Source organism: Oryctolagus cuniculus, chromosome 5 (genome assembly GCF_051225735.1).
Source record: "Oryctolagus cuniculus isolate XC-2025 breed Fujian yellow rabbit chromosome 5, ASM5122573v1, whole genome shotgun sequence".
Taxonomy (NCBI): Eukaryota; Metazoa; Chordata; class Mammalia; order Lagomorpha; family Leporidae; genus Oryctolagus; species Oryctolagus cuniculus.
This window is the reverse complement of record NC_142871.1, coordinates 57,045,790-57,063,459: the sequence shown is the minus strand read 5'-3', so window position 1 is coordinate 57,063,459 and position 17,670 is coordinate 57,045,790. Positions and strand designations below refer to the sequence as shown.

The 17,670-nt window shown below is 37.5% G+C and overlaps 1 protein-coding gene and 1 non-coding gene across 3 annotated transcripts in view; both read right to left on the bottom strand.

Annotated features, from left to right (window-relative positions):
* HS3ST5 (heparan sulfate-glucosamine 3-sulfotransferase 5) overlaps positions 1-17,670 on the bottom strand; it is a 186,169-nt gene that overhangs the window by 106,974 nt on the left and 61,525 nt on the right. Inside the window, exon 2 of one of the 2 annotated variants that reach the window (XM_089332751.1) lies at positions 4,406-4,519. The exons of the other annotated variant lie outside the window; for it this stretch is intronic. The gene's annotated coding sequence lies outside the window, so the exon portion shown is untranslated. The remainder of the gene's footprint in view (positions 1-4,405; positions 4,520-17,670) is intronic. 2 annotated transcript variants of the gene reach the window in all.
* LOC127493323 (U6 spliceosomal RNA) lies at positions 14,616-14,719 on the bottom strand. Its single transcript, XR_007923380.1, has one exon. It is a non-coding gene; the product is annotated as a U6 spliceosomal RNA (small nuclear RNA).

Genomic DNA, 17,670 nt, shown 5'->3' with positions numbered 1-17,670 from the left:
GACTTATAGTTACAAAGTACGTTTATAACTGAGGACTATATTCCCAAAATATTTCCCAGATTAGCCATTTGTTGCTGAATTACTGCTCTCATTATCCTTGCAACCCATTCTACCATTAAAATGCTTAACAACTGACAATAATGATAAACTGCAAATATTAAAGAAGTTATTAAAATACTCAGATGTGCTATAGTCATAGGTCTATATCTCTAGAAACACTTGAGAGTTGAAATTGGTTAGATGAAATCAAGCAATTGATCATAAAATCTCCATTTCAGCAGCAGATCTTGGAAGCAGAGGAGGCTTTGACAAAGACTCATAAAAATAGTTTCTTAACTTCTCTGACTTTTAGAATATTGTTTAAATTATCAGCTAAGCTACTTGCTTTTGTCCAGGTTCAAATGCAGTTTTGGGGCTGTGCATTTGGCCTGTTGGTTAAGAATTCAACTTAAAATGTCTGGATTCAACTCACAGCTCTAGCTCCTGATTTTAGCTTCTTGCTAATATACATCCTGAAAGGCAGAAGGTAATGGCTCAAGTAATTGGATTCCTGCTACCCACGTGAGAACTCAGGATTGAGTTCTTGGTTCCTGGCTTTTGGTTCCTGGCCTTTGTAGGCATTTGGGGAGTGAATCAGCAGATGGGTGGTGCTCTTGCCCTCTCCCTTAGGTGGCTTATGAAAATTAAAATGTAAACAAAAGAACAGAGGGAAATGTGAATAGCTTTCCTAAATCTATGTAAATACAGTATGTCAGAGGATGAGATTAATGACTTATCATTTAAACGCAGTAGGAATGCAATTTAAGTGTTAAGAACCTGAAAGTATCTCAGTTTTATAGGACAGGGCTGTTTTTATTATTATACAAACTGAATAATGTGCTTAAAAACTAATCAAACACACTACTTCCCTTCAATGTCTATCACAAAACAAGACATCAGCTACAAGTGCAATTAATTCCTTTGAAAAACTACAGAGATTGTTTCAAGAAGCAGCAGGCTGGGTCCCACTCCCCTAGAGTGTTCAGGGACTAGGGGAGATGCATATGTACTTTTAGAGCCATGTATTTAAGGAAAAAATAACTCTTAACCTTTCAAATGAGTACCTTGCTATATAACTGTTCTTTAAACAAGGTATCTGGCTCCATATGCAATGTCCCACTTTCCAATGTTTTGTCCTACATCCAGCTTTTGATGTAATGATTCTGATCATTAAGCCTACATTTTAAAACATGATATAACCTATTATAAAGATCACAGCTGCTTAGTAATTGAGAATTGAATAGCAAACCAGACCATTTGGGGCCATCTTTTCTACATCTGCTCTTGGAATCCCTACATAAGTACAGTATTTCTACTGTTTGGTTCTTGTTTCCCTTTATTGCTTCCACTTTTTTCCATCACTTACCAGGGATTTAAACCCATTTAAAACCATTTGGGGACTTCTTAGCTGTTTCACTATTTATAATTACCAGACTCATAATTATAACTTATGTTTTTAATATCTCTGATCTTCTCAAAGCCATTTACAAATAAAATACTTTGATTCTCATATAATATCATGTGAGATGAGGAAATTGAGACACAAGAGGCTTTAATGATACACTTGAAGTCGTTTGCATTATTGTCAAAACAGAGACCTGTAGGTCTCACTTGCCCTCATCATTGCTATATCATTTGTTTGGTCTTTGGCTTCGAATTGTGCTGGAAATTCTTGTCAACGGTGTGATTTTTAAGTTAGTTAAACCTTAAACTCCCTGAAACTTACCTTTCTTATTTGTAAATGGGGGTAACTAACAATACCTACTTCATAAGGTTATTCTGAGGATTAAATGTAATGATATGTGTAAAGTAAAACACCTAGAAAACCTTCACTTTTGGTCATGCTTGCCTTAACACTATTTCTTTTGAGTCTACTGAGGGTCTCTGCAGTGTTCTGGAGTTCACTGGTGGCCCAAGAGGTCACAGCATACTCAATGTATTAGTAGGGTGGTAAAATTTAATCTCACCATGGATTTATCAGTCATTCATTACATCCTACCACAGTGGTAAATGGGGCAGATCCACAAATGAAGTAGCAGTAGCCATGAAGTTTTGTAAGTGACAAGAACAAAATGTATTAATGGTTTCCCATACAACAAAGAGACTGTAACAGGGGCTAGTCTACCATGTTTAACAGAACTCTTCGTAAAATCCCTAATTAATACCAAATAGAATGAAATAAGTGCAAATATGTTTCATATAAAGTTTATAGTTTGCTTTTAAATCACATATTCTGTCAAGTCTCAAAGTGTTATTTTTGCAAACAGGGGTACCACATCCAAACTGTACCATTATATAATGAGGCAGTGAGGCAGAGAGGATGGAAGTGCCAGTCTCACGGTGAGCCTAGTCATGAGAAGTTACAAATGTGTTAGGTGTTTTTGCTGTGTTTTCACTACTTGAGTTACCTGGATGATAAAATACCCCATGGTAGTAATAGCTATTTGGTATTTTTTTCCCCTACTTGTTCCCAGGTATTTGTACCAGTGCCCTGGAACAGAAATATTTGTTGAGTTGAATTTTCACTTCTACAGCATCACCATACCCCATTGCCTCCTGAAAAAAGTATTTATGCCTCTACTGATCTCATCCTCTTTGGATTATGCATTAAAAAGGGAATTTGCTGTCAACCAAAAACATTTCACATTAAAATATTTTAAAAGGTTAAACCTAGCAAAATCAGCATAATTTAGCTTAAAATATAGGAACAGGAGTCACTGTGCACTTACTCCCCATGTAGGATCTCTGTCCTTAATGTGTTGTACTATGTGAATCAATGGTATAACTAGTACTCAAACAGTACTTTACACTTTGTATTTTTGTGTGAGTGCAAACTGTTGAAATCTTTACTTGATATATACTAAATTGATCTTCTGTATATAAAGATAATTGAAAATGAATCTTGATGTGAATGGGATTGGAGAGGGAGCGGGAGATGGGAGGGATGCGGATGGGAGGGAAGTTATGGGGGGGAAAGCCACTGTAATCCAAAAGCTGTACTTTGGAAATTTATATTTATTAAATAAAAGTCAAAATAAAAAAATATAGGAATAGAGAAACCTAAATTTCATCTTCACCAGTAACAGCTAGTCACTGGGCACAGGTATAAGTTATGAAAACACAGGGATGAGACAACTTAGGGTTTAAGGTCAGACTCTTTCATTCTGATTCCAGCTCCTTTGATGGTTTTAGGCTTGACCTCTTGGACCCACAGTGTTTCTGTTCTGAGAATGAGGATGATGCCATCTATTTTATACAATTATTGAGAAAATTAGTTGAAATGGAATATTACTGTATAGATAGCAATCAGCAGGTAATAATAATTTTGTGAGTGTTTAACAAATATTAGACACCATTCTAAATCCTTTTTAATCTATCAACTTATTTAGTCTTCACAACAACCTAATGAGATGGTATTATTATTCCCAGATTAGACAAGGAAATTAAGGCACAGGAAATTTTCGTAGAACACCTTGCCAAGGCCACCCAGCTAGCAACCAGCTGAGTGTGGATCAAACTCAAGTAGACTGGCTCCAAATCTACGTTCTTTATCTCCTCCCTATGTTGCCTCAATAAATCACAGCAGCAACTTACTACATGCTTGTTTCATCTATCTATCCTTGGATTCTAGTGTAAAAAACACACTATATAAAGTATTTTCCAGAAATAAACAGCTATTATCTTGAGGCATATAGGGCATATGTGTAAAGAGAGGAAGAGTACACCATGATAAGAGTACAACATGCCAGAAGACAGGAATCATCACAATTCTAGAGCTTTGGAAGAAAGCATATAATGGGTCTGATGAAACCAGTGAGATTTTGTGATGTAGGCAGAATTTGACTTTGGTCTTAGAGGATAGACAACTAAACCCAACAAAGAGGAGCTGGTAGTTATTTCAGATTGTAGGGACAGCAGACAAAAAACATTGCTCTGTTCAGAAAATTGGGATCCATTGCATGTGGAAGAAGGTTTCTATATGGGAGCAGTAACAGTAGAGAGCGGGAGGTGGTTTAAAGTTATTTTGTGGAATATATTTTCAATTTTTAATTGTTATAAATAAAAAAGAACAGATTTAATGTATTTCATAGGTACAATTCTAAGAAGACAACAACATCTCCCTCATCCCCTTGGCCCCCTTAAAAGTCTCAGAAAGGAGGAAAGACCTACTGGAGGGCTAGCAGGGTGATCTTAGTGGATTGTGTCTGTGCATGTCTGTGTGTGTCTGAGAGGCCATGCCAAGTAATGCTTTGAAAGGACTTATGAAACAGCAGGTGTGTGAAACGGCAGGTGTACAACACTGATAGATGCAGGAAATGTCAGAAAACGGGTTGCAAGTGTGTGGTGAGATCTTTAGCTCACATACCTACATTCGGACACTTCCCAGCTATGCCAGTGATGATTATCTGGTTGGTGGATATTCCATGGCCTCGCCTTACCTCCCAGGCGTCCGATTGGTTTGCTTCCTGCTTCTGAGTACCTGATGATGGAGGCAAAGTAATTTTATAATTAGTCTTTTAAAAAGATTTTTCTTTCTCCTTAGTAGCTGTCACTAAATATTTATTGTGGAAAGAAGTGTGTTGATGACAATAACATGTTTTTATTTTTATTTATTTTTGATAAAGGTACTTTCAGTCCATTTATCACATAATTAGTTGATGAAGAGCAGAAACCACATTTGCTCATGGTTTATTTACCTTGATGGGAGATGGGTTTCTAAACTGGGAGCTATCCCCACACACATAACATTCTTATGGAAGAACCTTGTTTTGGATTTAGATGCCAAGGGTTTTAGGTGAACCCTAAGTGAATGGTTAAAGGTATTCTCCTTAGAAATCCTATGTATTGTGTATCTCCAGATGACCTTTTTCAGACATCTGCTAGTTATTATTATTATTCTTATCTCTGGTATTACATGAATATAGTAAGCAGTTGTGTCTTTCAAAGTTGAATATTTAGTAGACCTGAGAATTCTCTGACATGTTGACTCTAAAACTAAAGTGCTGTATCAGAAGCATGAAAAAAGGGAAAGAGATGGGAGAAGTGGAACAGAGTGCGATGTCAAACTCTTTTTTTAAAATTTTTTTTAATTTTTTTTTTATTTTTGTCAGGCAGAGTGGATAATGAGAGAGAGAGACAGAGAGAAAGGTCTTCCTTTGCCATTGGTTCACCCTCCAATGCTGTGGCCGGCGCACCACGCTGATCCGAAGTCAGGAGCCAGGTGCTTCTCCTGGTCTCCCATGTGGGTGCAGGGCCCAAGCACTTGGGCCATCCTCCACTGCCTTCTCGGGCCACAGTAGAGAGCTGGACTGGAAGAGGAGCAACCGGACAGAAACCGGTGCCCCGACAGGGACTAGAACCCGGTGTGCCAGCGCCGCAAGGTGGAGGATTAGCCTATTGAGCCGCGGCACAGGCCCAAACTCTTACTTAAAAGTAGTATTTAGTTACTATTTCAGTACGCTATTAAAAGTGTTTAAGACATCTAAACAGATTGTAGGAGCTGATTTTGAAAAGACCTCAACAAGTTTGTGGAAAAATGCAATTCAAACATTAGTTTATTTTGGTGCAAAAAAATTGAAATCCATGCATTTTTTTCTATAATATATATTTCCCCCTGAACCTTCTGAAGACCCCTTGTGTGTATGGTTTCTAATTGTTTTTTACCAAAATAAACTTACTTTTTAACTCCATTTTCAAAGAAGCTTTTTCAGTTTCCTCATACATCATTATCAATAAAATTATTCAGTGACAGTAAAACAGAGATTATTATGGTCCAAAATCCCTCAGAAATTCATCTTTTACTTGGGTCATAGTATGTAAGTATATGTGGGCTTCCAAGCAAACACATACCCACACCCACACCCCTTTTGTGTGAAAAGAAAAATGACTTTAAATTTCTATACTTGGCTACTAGCCAATTACTGACTCTATTGTATTCTTTGATTAATGCACTTCTACTACTTGTGTCCTTGTCAACTCTTCAACTTGCCCCCCCACTATTGCCCACACTGTTCTAGAGAAATCAAAAATGAATAGAAAAAAAGGTGTAAAATATGTGCCCGTATTTTAGCCAGAAAACAGGCTCCACTGCTTGTGAGAATTTCTTGACATATGCACAGTCCTGTTGACCATTTTGTTTTGAAACAAGACAAACCTTCAACTACTCTTTTTCTCAATTTGTTTGATAAATTAGAATTTTCAAAGTTCCCAAATAAACAGAAATCATTATAATTATGAATGATTAATTGCTAAACTCAAGAGGGCACTCAACATTCATTACATCACAGAACTCGTTCCCTAAGGGTAGCACCTTCAATTAGTTCAGTTTTTAGGACACAAGAAAAATGTGACCATCAGTAATTGCAAGTATTTTGTTCAAGACACAAAACAAGCTAACTTGCCTTTAAATCACCTCCTCTCACTCATCAGAGGCATTACTCTCTTTTAGATTCTTTATGTTTATACTCATTCCAGAAAAGCAATGGATAATAGAACACACTTCAAACTTATGAATCAATGCACTTCAGTTTTATGAAGTATTCTAATTGAATACATTCAAATAAAAGGTAAGATGATGGAACAACAAATGGTTTTAAAAGAAAGTCCATTTAAAGATATTTTATAAACTTTATCAATACATTTATTCACTAAATTTGAAAACATTTACTGTGAGCTTAGGCTAAATGACAGTTACCTTGAATTATATGAAGCAGCTAATTCAACTATATATACAAGTATATTTGAATATTAATAGAAAGTTTAGAGTATATAATTAAAATGCTTACTTTAAATGCTAATATTTAATTTAAACATAATTAGCTAAAATTAAAAGTTACTGCCTCATCCATTTTGAAATTAATCACAAAATAACTTAAACAGTGTTGTAAAATTTTAACATTGAAGTATATTAAGATCAATTTGCACCTTTTGTTTCTTTCAGTAGTGGACTCACAGAGAGCTGTTTACATTACATGCCACTGCAGAGTCTCTGGCATGGCTAATGTGCAACAGAATCAAATATTGATATGTCCTTGACATTTCCTTTGCACAAAAGACATATGCTTTAACCTTCCAGGCAGTAATGGCCAATAGCAAGGATATGATTGTTTAAACTTTAAAGGGATCTAAGTTTTAGATATTAATTTTGGTCTTAATACATTTAGGAGGAACTGCTGGTTTTCGGAGATGATTCATGTGTATGTAATGATCAGTGTAATAAAATTTCTTGAGGGAGCTCAATAAATGTAATCAGAAAGTGTTCAGAGAAAGGTTCTAATTTTAACTTGTATTTAAACAAATGGCATGGTCTGTATACATAGTAACCCAAGGAAGAAGAGAGAAATGCAGAACAACTATTCCCACTCTCCAGAATCTGAGGATATCCTAAAACCCTTGAGTAGTTAGTCATCTCTAAGGGGCTTCCTGGTGCAGGGAGAAACTACATTCATGAATATCTAACCTTCCTGGTGACTGGTAGGAAAAACTACTAAGCTGTGCACATTTGTCTATTAATAATTATTGCTACCATTTATTAAATAAGTATTAGGCACTGAACTAAATGCCTGATGAAGTAGTATTAGGCTCATATTACAGATGGATGATATCAAGCTTGGAGAGGCTAAAGCACTGGACCAGGCTCACATAGTTGTTAAGTGATGGAGGCAAGGTCTGAAGCCTCAATCCACAGTTCCGCACCTCAGTGTCTCTGGCTAAGGGAAGAATCACCACCGCTTCCACCTCCTGCACTATCACCACCACTACAAAATAGTGTTTTCTCTTGCAGTAACAGTGTGAGCTACTTGGCTTGACCATTTGTACATTTGGCTTGGCTTTAACTAACTAAAATCTCTTGCCTCAAGCTTAGTATCTTCTCATACCAAAATGTGCAGAATTGTCTAATATTTTACTAAAACCTGGGTTTTCTATTCTCCAATGGACCTTTGAAGCTGAGGAAATAGATTTCCACCATTCTCTGACATTAGCTCAAACCTTTCCACAACTCCCCCCTCCACTCCCACCAATAACCCTTCAGGCATTTTAACCGAGAGAAGACTGTAAAAGCAGACTCAGCTTATACATCAAGTCAAGTTGCGCAGGGCATTCCTTTTCTTTTCACACGAGCACTACTATGTGGTGTTCCAGGATACTGGTAATCCATACCTCAACCGCCATCTGTTTCTGTTTCTTCGAGTTATTCTGCCTGCTTCCCACTCAGGTTCGGACTTGGATGCATTTTCTGCAATGTACATGGGAACTACACAAAATACCTCTCTTATTTAGATAAAGTGGTATTAGATTATGGTCACAGTCACTCATCTATTGCTCCTCAATGTAACATTTCAACGCTGATCAGTATCTTAACTCTGGACATCCTCAGAAGACTCAAAGGGTTGGAATCATCATAGAGCAATCATAATGGGGAGCGACTGTCTGAGGAACGGAAAAGGTGACACACAGGCACATCTGCTTGGTTAATCTTGCTAAGGCCGTTTAAATACCATCTGTTTTCCCATTCTTCTCAGGCTACTGTCTTCCTCGAGGCTAAAAGATTTTAAAATTACTGGGGAAAAATAAAAAAAAAAAACTTCTTGAGAAACTAGTTGGAGATTTTAATTCAGTATTTCATCTGCCAGACAGTGAAATGCAGTTAGCCGCAGCAAGTGTTCCTAACAGATAACAGCATTGTTGCTTCACATATAATTACACTGGGTCTATGGTAGACATGGCCAACTACGTCATCATCACACTATTAGAAGTGCTGGTAAGGCTGAAAAGAATCCATTGTGAGTAGGGTCAGAGCTACTTTTATTTTACTTCAAACCAGGGTTATCACGGCATAAAACCAATAATTCCTTTGAGAAAATATTTTTGGAATACAAAAAAGTAGTAAAGGGTAAATGAAACTGACAGTTATGACTGGCAGAGAGTTCAGGCATTTTGTGTTCTTTTGTGTTTGCTTTGGAATGTTAAACAGGTTGGGTTCTTTTTAAAAGAAAACATTTTATTCAGAACATTCTCCCATGAAAGCCCTCTTTGACAAAGTGTCATTTTTTGATATATTAGTACATGTCTGCCTACATTTTATATTCAAAAAAGGCAAGCAGTGTTTTAACAACTTTTGACAAGCATGGGGAATTAAACTTCCACAGAATCAACTCTTTTAATGTAACACTAGAGCCTATTTTTATATTTTTTATTTTGTACTTCTTCATGGCCGACCCCAGCATTTTCAATTCTGTCAGCTCATGGTTGGAAAAAGCACAGAGACATTAAAGATGAGTAATTAGAAAAGAACAAGTCAACACATCAATAGCATTTGTAAACATGTAACTTTGAAATTTCTTAAGAAAAAGGGCTACAGATATAGCACTAGTGAATTATAAATGGACAAGAGGAAATAAGTCAAATAAATTTCTAATAAAACAGGCAAAACTTTTTGATAAATTCAGCTAGCTCTTTTTCCCAAATTTAAATTGTATTTATTTTTGGGATAATATTTAAACAAAATTATTAATATAAAGAGACCAGGTTTCATGTATTTCATAGGTACAGTTCTAAGAAGACAACCATACTTACCTCCTACACCTCTCCCTTCCTAAGTCCCCCTCCTTCCTTCTTGTTTTAATTTTTACAAAAACATAATTTTCCCGGTTGCCCCTCTTCCAGGCCAGCTCTCTGCTGTGGCCAGGGAGTGCAGTGGAGGATGGCCCAAGTGTTTGGGCCCTGCACCCCATGGGAGACCAGGATAAGTACCTGGCTCCTGCCATCGGATCAGCGTGGTGCGCCGGCCACAGCGGCCATTGGAGGGTGAACCAACGGCAAAGGAAGACCTTTCTCTCTGTCTCTCTCTCTCCCTGTCCACTCTGCCTGTCAAAAAATAAAAAAAAAAAAACATAATTTCAATTTACTCTATAATCACAGGATTAATTCATCACTAACCATAATATTCAACAAACATATCACAAGACTGAAAACAATCGTATCACAAGATGCTGTTTCACTGCAATATACTTTTTTGTATTCTACATTACCTGCCACATATAAAACATACGATATATGGATTACAGTTGAATTCATTTTGTTGTAAAAGACAGGATTTAATTCTTTTTTATGGCTGAGTAGTATTCCACAACGTACATGCACCACATTTTCTTTATGTAGTCATAGGTGATGGATATCGGGATCGAGTCCTTATCTTAGGTATTGTGAATTGAGCTGCAATAAATATGGTGGTGCAGATAGCTCTCTCATATGCTGATTTCATTCCCTCTGAGTATAAATTCCCAGGAGTGAGATGGCTGAGTCATAAGGCAGATCTATCTTCAGATCTCTCTCCATACTGTCTTCCATAATAGTTTTCCTAGTTCACATTCCCACCAACAGTTATGTATTAGAGCACCGTTCATCCCACATCTTCACCAACATCCATTGTTTTTTTATTTTTGGATAACAGCCACTCTAACTGGAGTGAAGTGGAACCTCATTGTGGCTTTTATTGGCATTTCCCTGATGGCTAGTTATCCTGAGCATTTTTATTCAGCTATCTCTTAATTTAAATTTACCAGCTAAACCATAACTTCAAAATTTCATCCTTTACTTATTGATAATGCAGCCTGTAACTACCAGAAACCTCACTTGGTTACTAGCCATAGGCTTCTCAAGCCAAAAGTTCACGACTTCTTGCATGCTCCCAAGCTGCCCCTCCTCCTGTGTCTCACTGGTTGTGATCCCATATGACTGGGGTCCTAATTGCTCTAGAGCTTTATTTGACCTCACTCTGGCCTGTCCTTATTCGCTCATTCAGCCAGAGTTTTTCCAATAACATTTAAAGGTCAGGCTCTTGTTCCTTGGTCTACATCAACTTCTCAATCACCCTGGCTAATTTTGCCTCTGTCTGTCTTTCTGTCTCTTTCTCTCTCTGCTTGGATGTTATTTGTCATCAGGAAGATTTCTCTCACAATTCTATCTATGGATGTCCTCTCTCCAGATCCTTAGAACTCTGGTCTCTCCAGTAGCAGTCCCTATCACACCATGAGATGAGTGTTTTCTTGTGTCCCTAAGTAGACTTTAAGCTCTGTGAGGGCTAAGACCATGTTTATCTCCTTTATTAACTCTCTGCTTCTTTGACCAGTATTGGGATATTTCAGATGCTCTCCACACTGTTAAAAAATGGATGAACCATTTGATTCATTAAGTCCATATATGATAAATGCACTTCATTTTCCTCCTTTTTAGTGACAGAACAAACTGTTATATACAAAAAGATTTTAAAAAATGTTTGAGTTGGGGTGTGTTAATGCTAATGTTCCCATTTGGTTATTGCATTTAGCTGGAACAAGAAGTCTCATGTTTTGGCTCAAGAGTTTTCTCACACTAACTCTGTAAAGAAAAGAGCTAAGTGGAAAGGATGCTAAGCTATGGAATGTTATGCTTGGAACTGAGTTGAAGACATATACTTACTGGTAGCTACATGGATGATTGAAATGTAATAGAAAAGATTTAGAGAGACCAATATTAAGCAACTAAAGTAGCTGAAGATCTTGATTCATACTGCTGTATCATTATAATCTGACTTTCCAGGGGAATACTACAGCTAGAATAGCAGAAAATTTGAAATCAGTACCCATTAGTGGATCAGAGAAATGGAGCTGGAAATGAAGCATCTTATGAACATTGTTATTAGATAATGAAGATCTGTATCATTAATACACTCGTGAAAGGGCCTTAAATCTAATAAATCATCTGTGGATAATTATATTTTGACCACGACAAATTCAGAGAATTGGTTAATGCTCTTTGTATCCAAAATTCAAAAAAGTAACTGAAGTCAAATTTCAGTAGCTGGTGGCATCTCTGATATACAAGGGGTGTTTACAAAGATCACTGGAAATAGTTGTATGGATATAATTACTTCCATATTTCACAAAAGCCTTTGCCTAAGGGAAAGTAGATGAACTGTCTGGGAGAGGGTGCAGGAGGGAAAGGACCCAGAAGAAAGAGAAGGAGCTACTTGCAGAGAGATGAGTGGGATCCTTGTTTTTAAAATTGCCACAGCAGTTTTCCTTGATTTTCCTTGATAAGATTTTTAATCTTTTCCTAAGTCAAGATTAAAAAAATAATGAAATTTTGGAATGTTATCCTCCATAGCAAAAATAATATAAAAACAATTTTTATTCCCACATATATTACTTAACACAGCTGTTTCTGGTTTTACAGATTAGTGCTGGCACTAATGCACCATTCTACATAAAAGAAATTCTTTCTCTGTATTTTTAATTTTTAGTGTTCAGTTTTTGTCTTAGTCAACTCCCATTTCTTATTTTGAAATATGTTGAAGTATTTCACCAGGAACACATAAGATGTTTTTACTGGTTTTCTTATGGGCTTCCTGGGGCCATCATGTGGATGATAGCAGAAAACAAGTTCAAAGACAATAATAATGGTGAATAAGTTATAGCACATTATATATAGTCTCCACTGAAGAAATAAATTTATTTTACTGAATTGCATTTTCAACTGCATTTTCTCAAGAACTTTTATCCTCACCTCCTCCCTTCCCTAAATGCTTCTTTATAGCAATTCTCATTTCAAAAGTGTGCTTCAAATTGATTCTGAAACTTTAAGTTCTCCACACTCTTTTCTGGCAATATGCTTTTTATCAGATCAGCAGAAACAATGTGAAAACACCTGTCACAGTAATTTCAAATGTCTATCATCCACCAAATTATACATAAATGATTCATGGTTGCAATGTGGTCCTTGAATGAAGGACTTTTCAAGAAAGACAAACAAATGCTGTGGAAACTATAAATGGGTACCTTGTAAGAAAAAGTCACTTATATCATTTGCAGAAACTTGCAGTTTTTATTTTTACCTTTAGTCACAACCAACAGAACATTTTTGAAAGAACTAATCTTGTGTTTCATTCACACAGAGCGTTATATATACGTGCTCGCTTACTCACAGGTAGAGACGTCATTCAACTAAGCTCCACAGGACTTCGGCTGAAAGTGGAGTGGGACTGGCAGAACAGCATTTACTGAATATCTACTCAGGGTAAGCAACAACCCCATGCCACCTCCATTCCTCTTCCCCCCAAAATAGGGGAAACTGTAATTATTAAACATCTATTGGCTTCTAAAGAGCACAGAAATCTATTTTTATGTCTTATATACCAATTCTTTTCTGAGGTTTTAACTTACATTCTGGCCACTTGTAGGTGATTCTGCTGTTCTGCCAGAGGTGAGAATCCTGCTCGAAAGCTGCCTTCTTCTCTGATTCAGTGAGGAACTCACAGAATGCAGTACCCTATGATGTTTCCATACATGTATGCATTGTGTAATGTTCCAATCAAGGCAAACATACCTGTCTCCTCAAATGTTCTTAAATGTCCCTATTTCTAAACTACAGTGGCACATTATTGCACTCATTGCCAGCATTTTATTTGTTTCATAAGAAAAAAGCAAACACTGAGGTCTTTACTTTGAAATTAATTTCTAGAATTTATCCTACTAACAAAGGACTTAGTCCTACGAGAGGTGTTCTAGTTATGAAAGAAGAGTTTCTTTTTATAAGAGTTTGTTTGCTGTTCAAAGGCTATTTTTATTTGGCATTTTAAATTTATATTTGTGCACTAAAAGAGGCTACCTGCACAATCTTACATTTTCCGTGTCTGCATGGTAACCTTGAAAGTTTGCTGAAGCAAGAAAACTTCTGTGTAGAGGAGCAAAAGTATGTGTTGATACGGGAAGAAGAAAAAATATTAAAAACTCTTCTAAAATATGAAAAAAGTTTGGAATAAGTCCAGTTTGCTTCCAGTACTGTTTCTAGTGCTTGCTTATTTGCCACATTGTTTATTCATTTATTCATTGATGTTTTGCAAAAATATATATTTTTTCTTTCTTTTATTTAACCATACAATGATTAGCAGATGATAATAAGGCTTCCCTTAGTTGTTCTGTCTTTGAACAGCTTTGTGAGGGTACTTCACAATTTCATGGAAAAACAATTTAAAAATAATTTCAAACTATTGAAATCTTTACTTAATGTATGCTAAACTGATCTTCTGTATATAAAGAGAAACGAAAATGAATCTTGATGTGAATGGAAGGGGAGAGGGAGTGGGAAAGGGGAGGGTTGCGGGTGGGAGGGACGTTATGAGGGGGAAGCCATTGTAATCCATTAGCTGTACTTTGGAAATTTATATTCATTAAATAAAAGTTTGAAAGCAAAAAAAAAATTTTATCTGGTGCAAAAATATTTGAAATCTATGCATAATGTTGTCATAAAGTGCATTTTACATTTTGAAGACCTCATGTACATGAACACAGGTTACTCCAAAATAAGAAAGAAAAATAAAGGCTATTTTTAACTCAATCTAACAAGGTTTTATTTTATCAAATGTTCATATAATTTCAATCTGAAAAAAAAAAGTTTACACACAATTTTTATTAAAGACTTATAATCCATGAAATAGGTCACAAAGAAATAGGGGAATGCTGTGAAGCCAATCCTCCAAATGTAGCTAATCATGTGGATTCCCAATTCCCATAGTGTACTTTTTGCAGAACAGAATAAAAATAATGGAATGCTTCATGAATCTGCGTGTCATCCTTGCACAGGGGTCAGGCTAATCTCTGTATAGCTCCAATTTTAGTTTGTGTACTATCGAAGCAAGCACCAAAGGATTTTTTTTTTAAAGATTTACTTATTTATTTGAAAGGGGGAGGGAGTTTCAAAGAGAGGGAGAGAATCTTCCCTCCCTCTTGGGGTGTTGGTTCACTCCCCAAATGGGCACAATGGCCAGAGCTGCACCAGGCTGACACTAGGAGCTTGGAACTGAGTGCAGGAGCCCAAGCACTTGGGTCATCTTCTACTGCATTCCCAGGTGGTGCATTAGCAGGGAGCTGGATTGGAAGTGGAGTGGCCAGGACTTGACTGGTGCCCATATGGGATGCTAGTGTTACAAGTGGTGGTTTAATGGACTATGCAAAAAACTCACTCCCAATAAAGGATATTTCTATAGCAACAAAAACAATGAACCATTTTACCACATGGCCACTGCAGAGACATCTCTTGGGCAGCTGATTTTTATATGTGAAAAATGGTGGGTGATGTGGTATAACAGGTTGAGCCACCATTTGGGAAACACAATTCTGTATCAGAATGCCAGTTTAAGTCCTGACTCCTTTGCAGTTCTAATCACATGTTGGCTCAAGTGCTTGGACCTTCCCACTCTCTTGGGAGTTCCTGGCTTTGAATCTGGTCTGGCCTAATCCTAGTTGTTGCAGTCATTTGAGGAGTGAATCAGATAATGGGTGGTATCTCTCTGTCTCTCCCTCTCTCTGTCCCTTTCCTTTCCAGTAAGATAGGTAAATCTTAAAAATGGTTCATTAATCAGAAACAAACCCATTTACCAATCAGCCTGCACCTGAGTGACAAAAAAAGACAAATGCTACAAAGAACACAATACATGTACACAAAACAAAGCAAAATACACGCTCTAGTTATTCAGGCAGCGAGAGTTCATGATATCAACTTGCCTTCTGAATGGAGGGGGTCAGAGGAGGGTGACAAGAAAAGGGGAAACACACATCAACACAAACTGGAAGGGATGCTGTCCTACTCAGGCATTCAAGAAAGGGAGTGTGAAAGAGGAAAGAGTCCCTTTCAGAAATGGGTCCTTGTGAAGCTTTAACTCCCCAACGTGTTTTAAAATGTTTCCTCCTGTTGAGCTGAAATCTCTCTGAGACAAGGTTCAGGAAAGCAAAAAACCCTTACAGGACAATGGACGAGATAGCTGTCTTTATGTAAAGCCTGTCTTCTTAAGGGGGAGTGATGAGGGAGAAGAAAGGCTTTTAGAGAATCAGGTGATAAGTAGTTATTGTTTTTCTTTTCTTACAAAATGCCATGTCAAACAACAGTTCGTCATGCACTTTTGAGAAAGAAATGAGTAATATTTACTATATATGTGACAAGCTATTTGACAGCACACATTTTCTTTGTCTTTTTTTCACATATTTAGCCACTCTCAGACAGGGACTGACTACATGAGTTGCTCAGAGCAAGACGTTTTTGTGGCTAGCATTGTGGCACAGTGTGTGTGGCTGCCATCCTGTTTTGAGTGCTGATTCCAGTCCTGATGCTCTGCTAATGTCCTGCTCCCTGCTAATGAGCCTGGGAGAGCAATAGAAGATGGCCCAAGTGCTTGGACTCCTGCCACTCACACAACCACATGGGAGACCTACATGGGAGACCCAAATGGAATTCCTGGATCCTGGCTTCAGCCTCTCCCAGATGTAGCTACAGGTATCCATTTGGGGAGTAAACAAATGGATGGAAGGTCTCTTTTTTTCCCTCTGTCTCTTGCTCTCTCTCTTACCCTGTCAAATAAATACAATTTTTTTCAAAAGATCTTTTTGGATGTGGCACATATCAGACAGCCTGTCAACTCCTGGATCTTTTGACTGGCCATGTAACTCCAGAATGTGAGCCCCATGAAGGTAGTTTTGAGTTGTTGGTTTGTTTTTCTGTTTTGCTCACTGCTCTATCTTTAGCAACTGTAATCCTGTCTGGCAGATAGTATGCAATAAACACATGGGGTATGAATATAGGAATGTAGTTTCAGACCCCAAGTTTCCAATTCATTGCCAGATATTGCAACAAGCACTTATCTTTTAATATCTAATCAGTTAATCCTCTCAATTGCTATGTGATAAGGGCACTATTATCTCCATTTTAGAATTAGTTGTAAAATACTTGAGTTAGAATGACAGAGTTAAGTAATTTAAAGTATTGCAAGTTGTAGAAGGTATAGAAGGAAGTTACCTAGTTTAATTCTAATGCTGAAGTTCTTAGTATTCTAAATAATGGTTGGAACTTGCTTAGTTGATAGCCCTGCACCATCTCAGATTTGTCTTGGATTCTGACTCTGACCTCTAAACTATCCTCTAACTCTGGACTTGCAGATCTTGTAAGTTTTGTTTCAATACTCCAGCCTCTAACTTGTTTGCCTTTCTGGTGATAGTCTGTCCAGGTGGCCATAAAAAATGCAACAAATATTTATTTTCTCATGGTTCTGGAGGTATGGAAGTCCCAACAGCAGCATGCCTCAGTGTTCAGGCTCTGGTGAGCAGTCTTCTTCTGGCTTGCAGATGGCCACCTACATTCTGTGTACTCCATGGCTTCCTGAGCATGTGATTATTAAGAGAGAAAGAGCAGGGGATTAAGATGGCGGAATAGGGTGGGAACTTACTGCTCTAGTCTAGGAGAATATAGTTTTACAAAAGTAGAGAGAGTAAAGTCTCAGGGAAGAGTTAGGGGACAAATGGCAAAGGGAATTCCACCCAAACTGGAAGGACACTATGGATCTATGTGGAGGGTGTGGACATGCACAACTCAGGACCACAGCAGCATAGAACCTCAGCACCAGCACTGGAGTGAGGAGAGATCAGTCTGTAGCAACCCAAGCCACTGGTGATAAAGTGGTAGGAAGAGCCTGGAGGGAAACTGGCTTGGAGCCCTCTAGGGTACAGTATACCAGCCAAACTAGAGGAAGAAAAAAGAGGGGGGCTCATTTCTCTCTCCCCAAACACCTTGCAACCAGTGTCCTGTACAAACTGATAGAGGGCA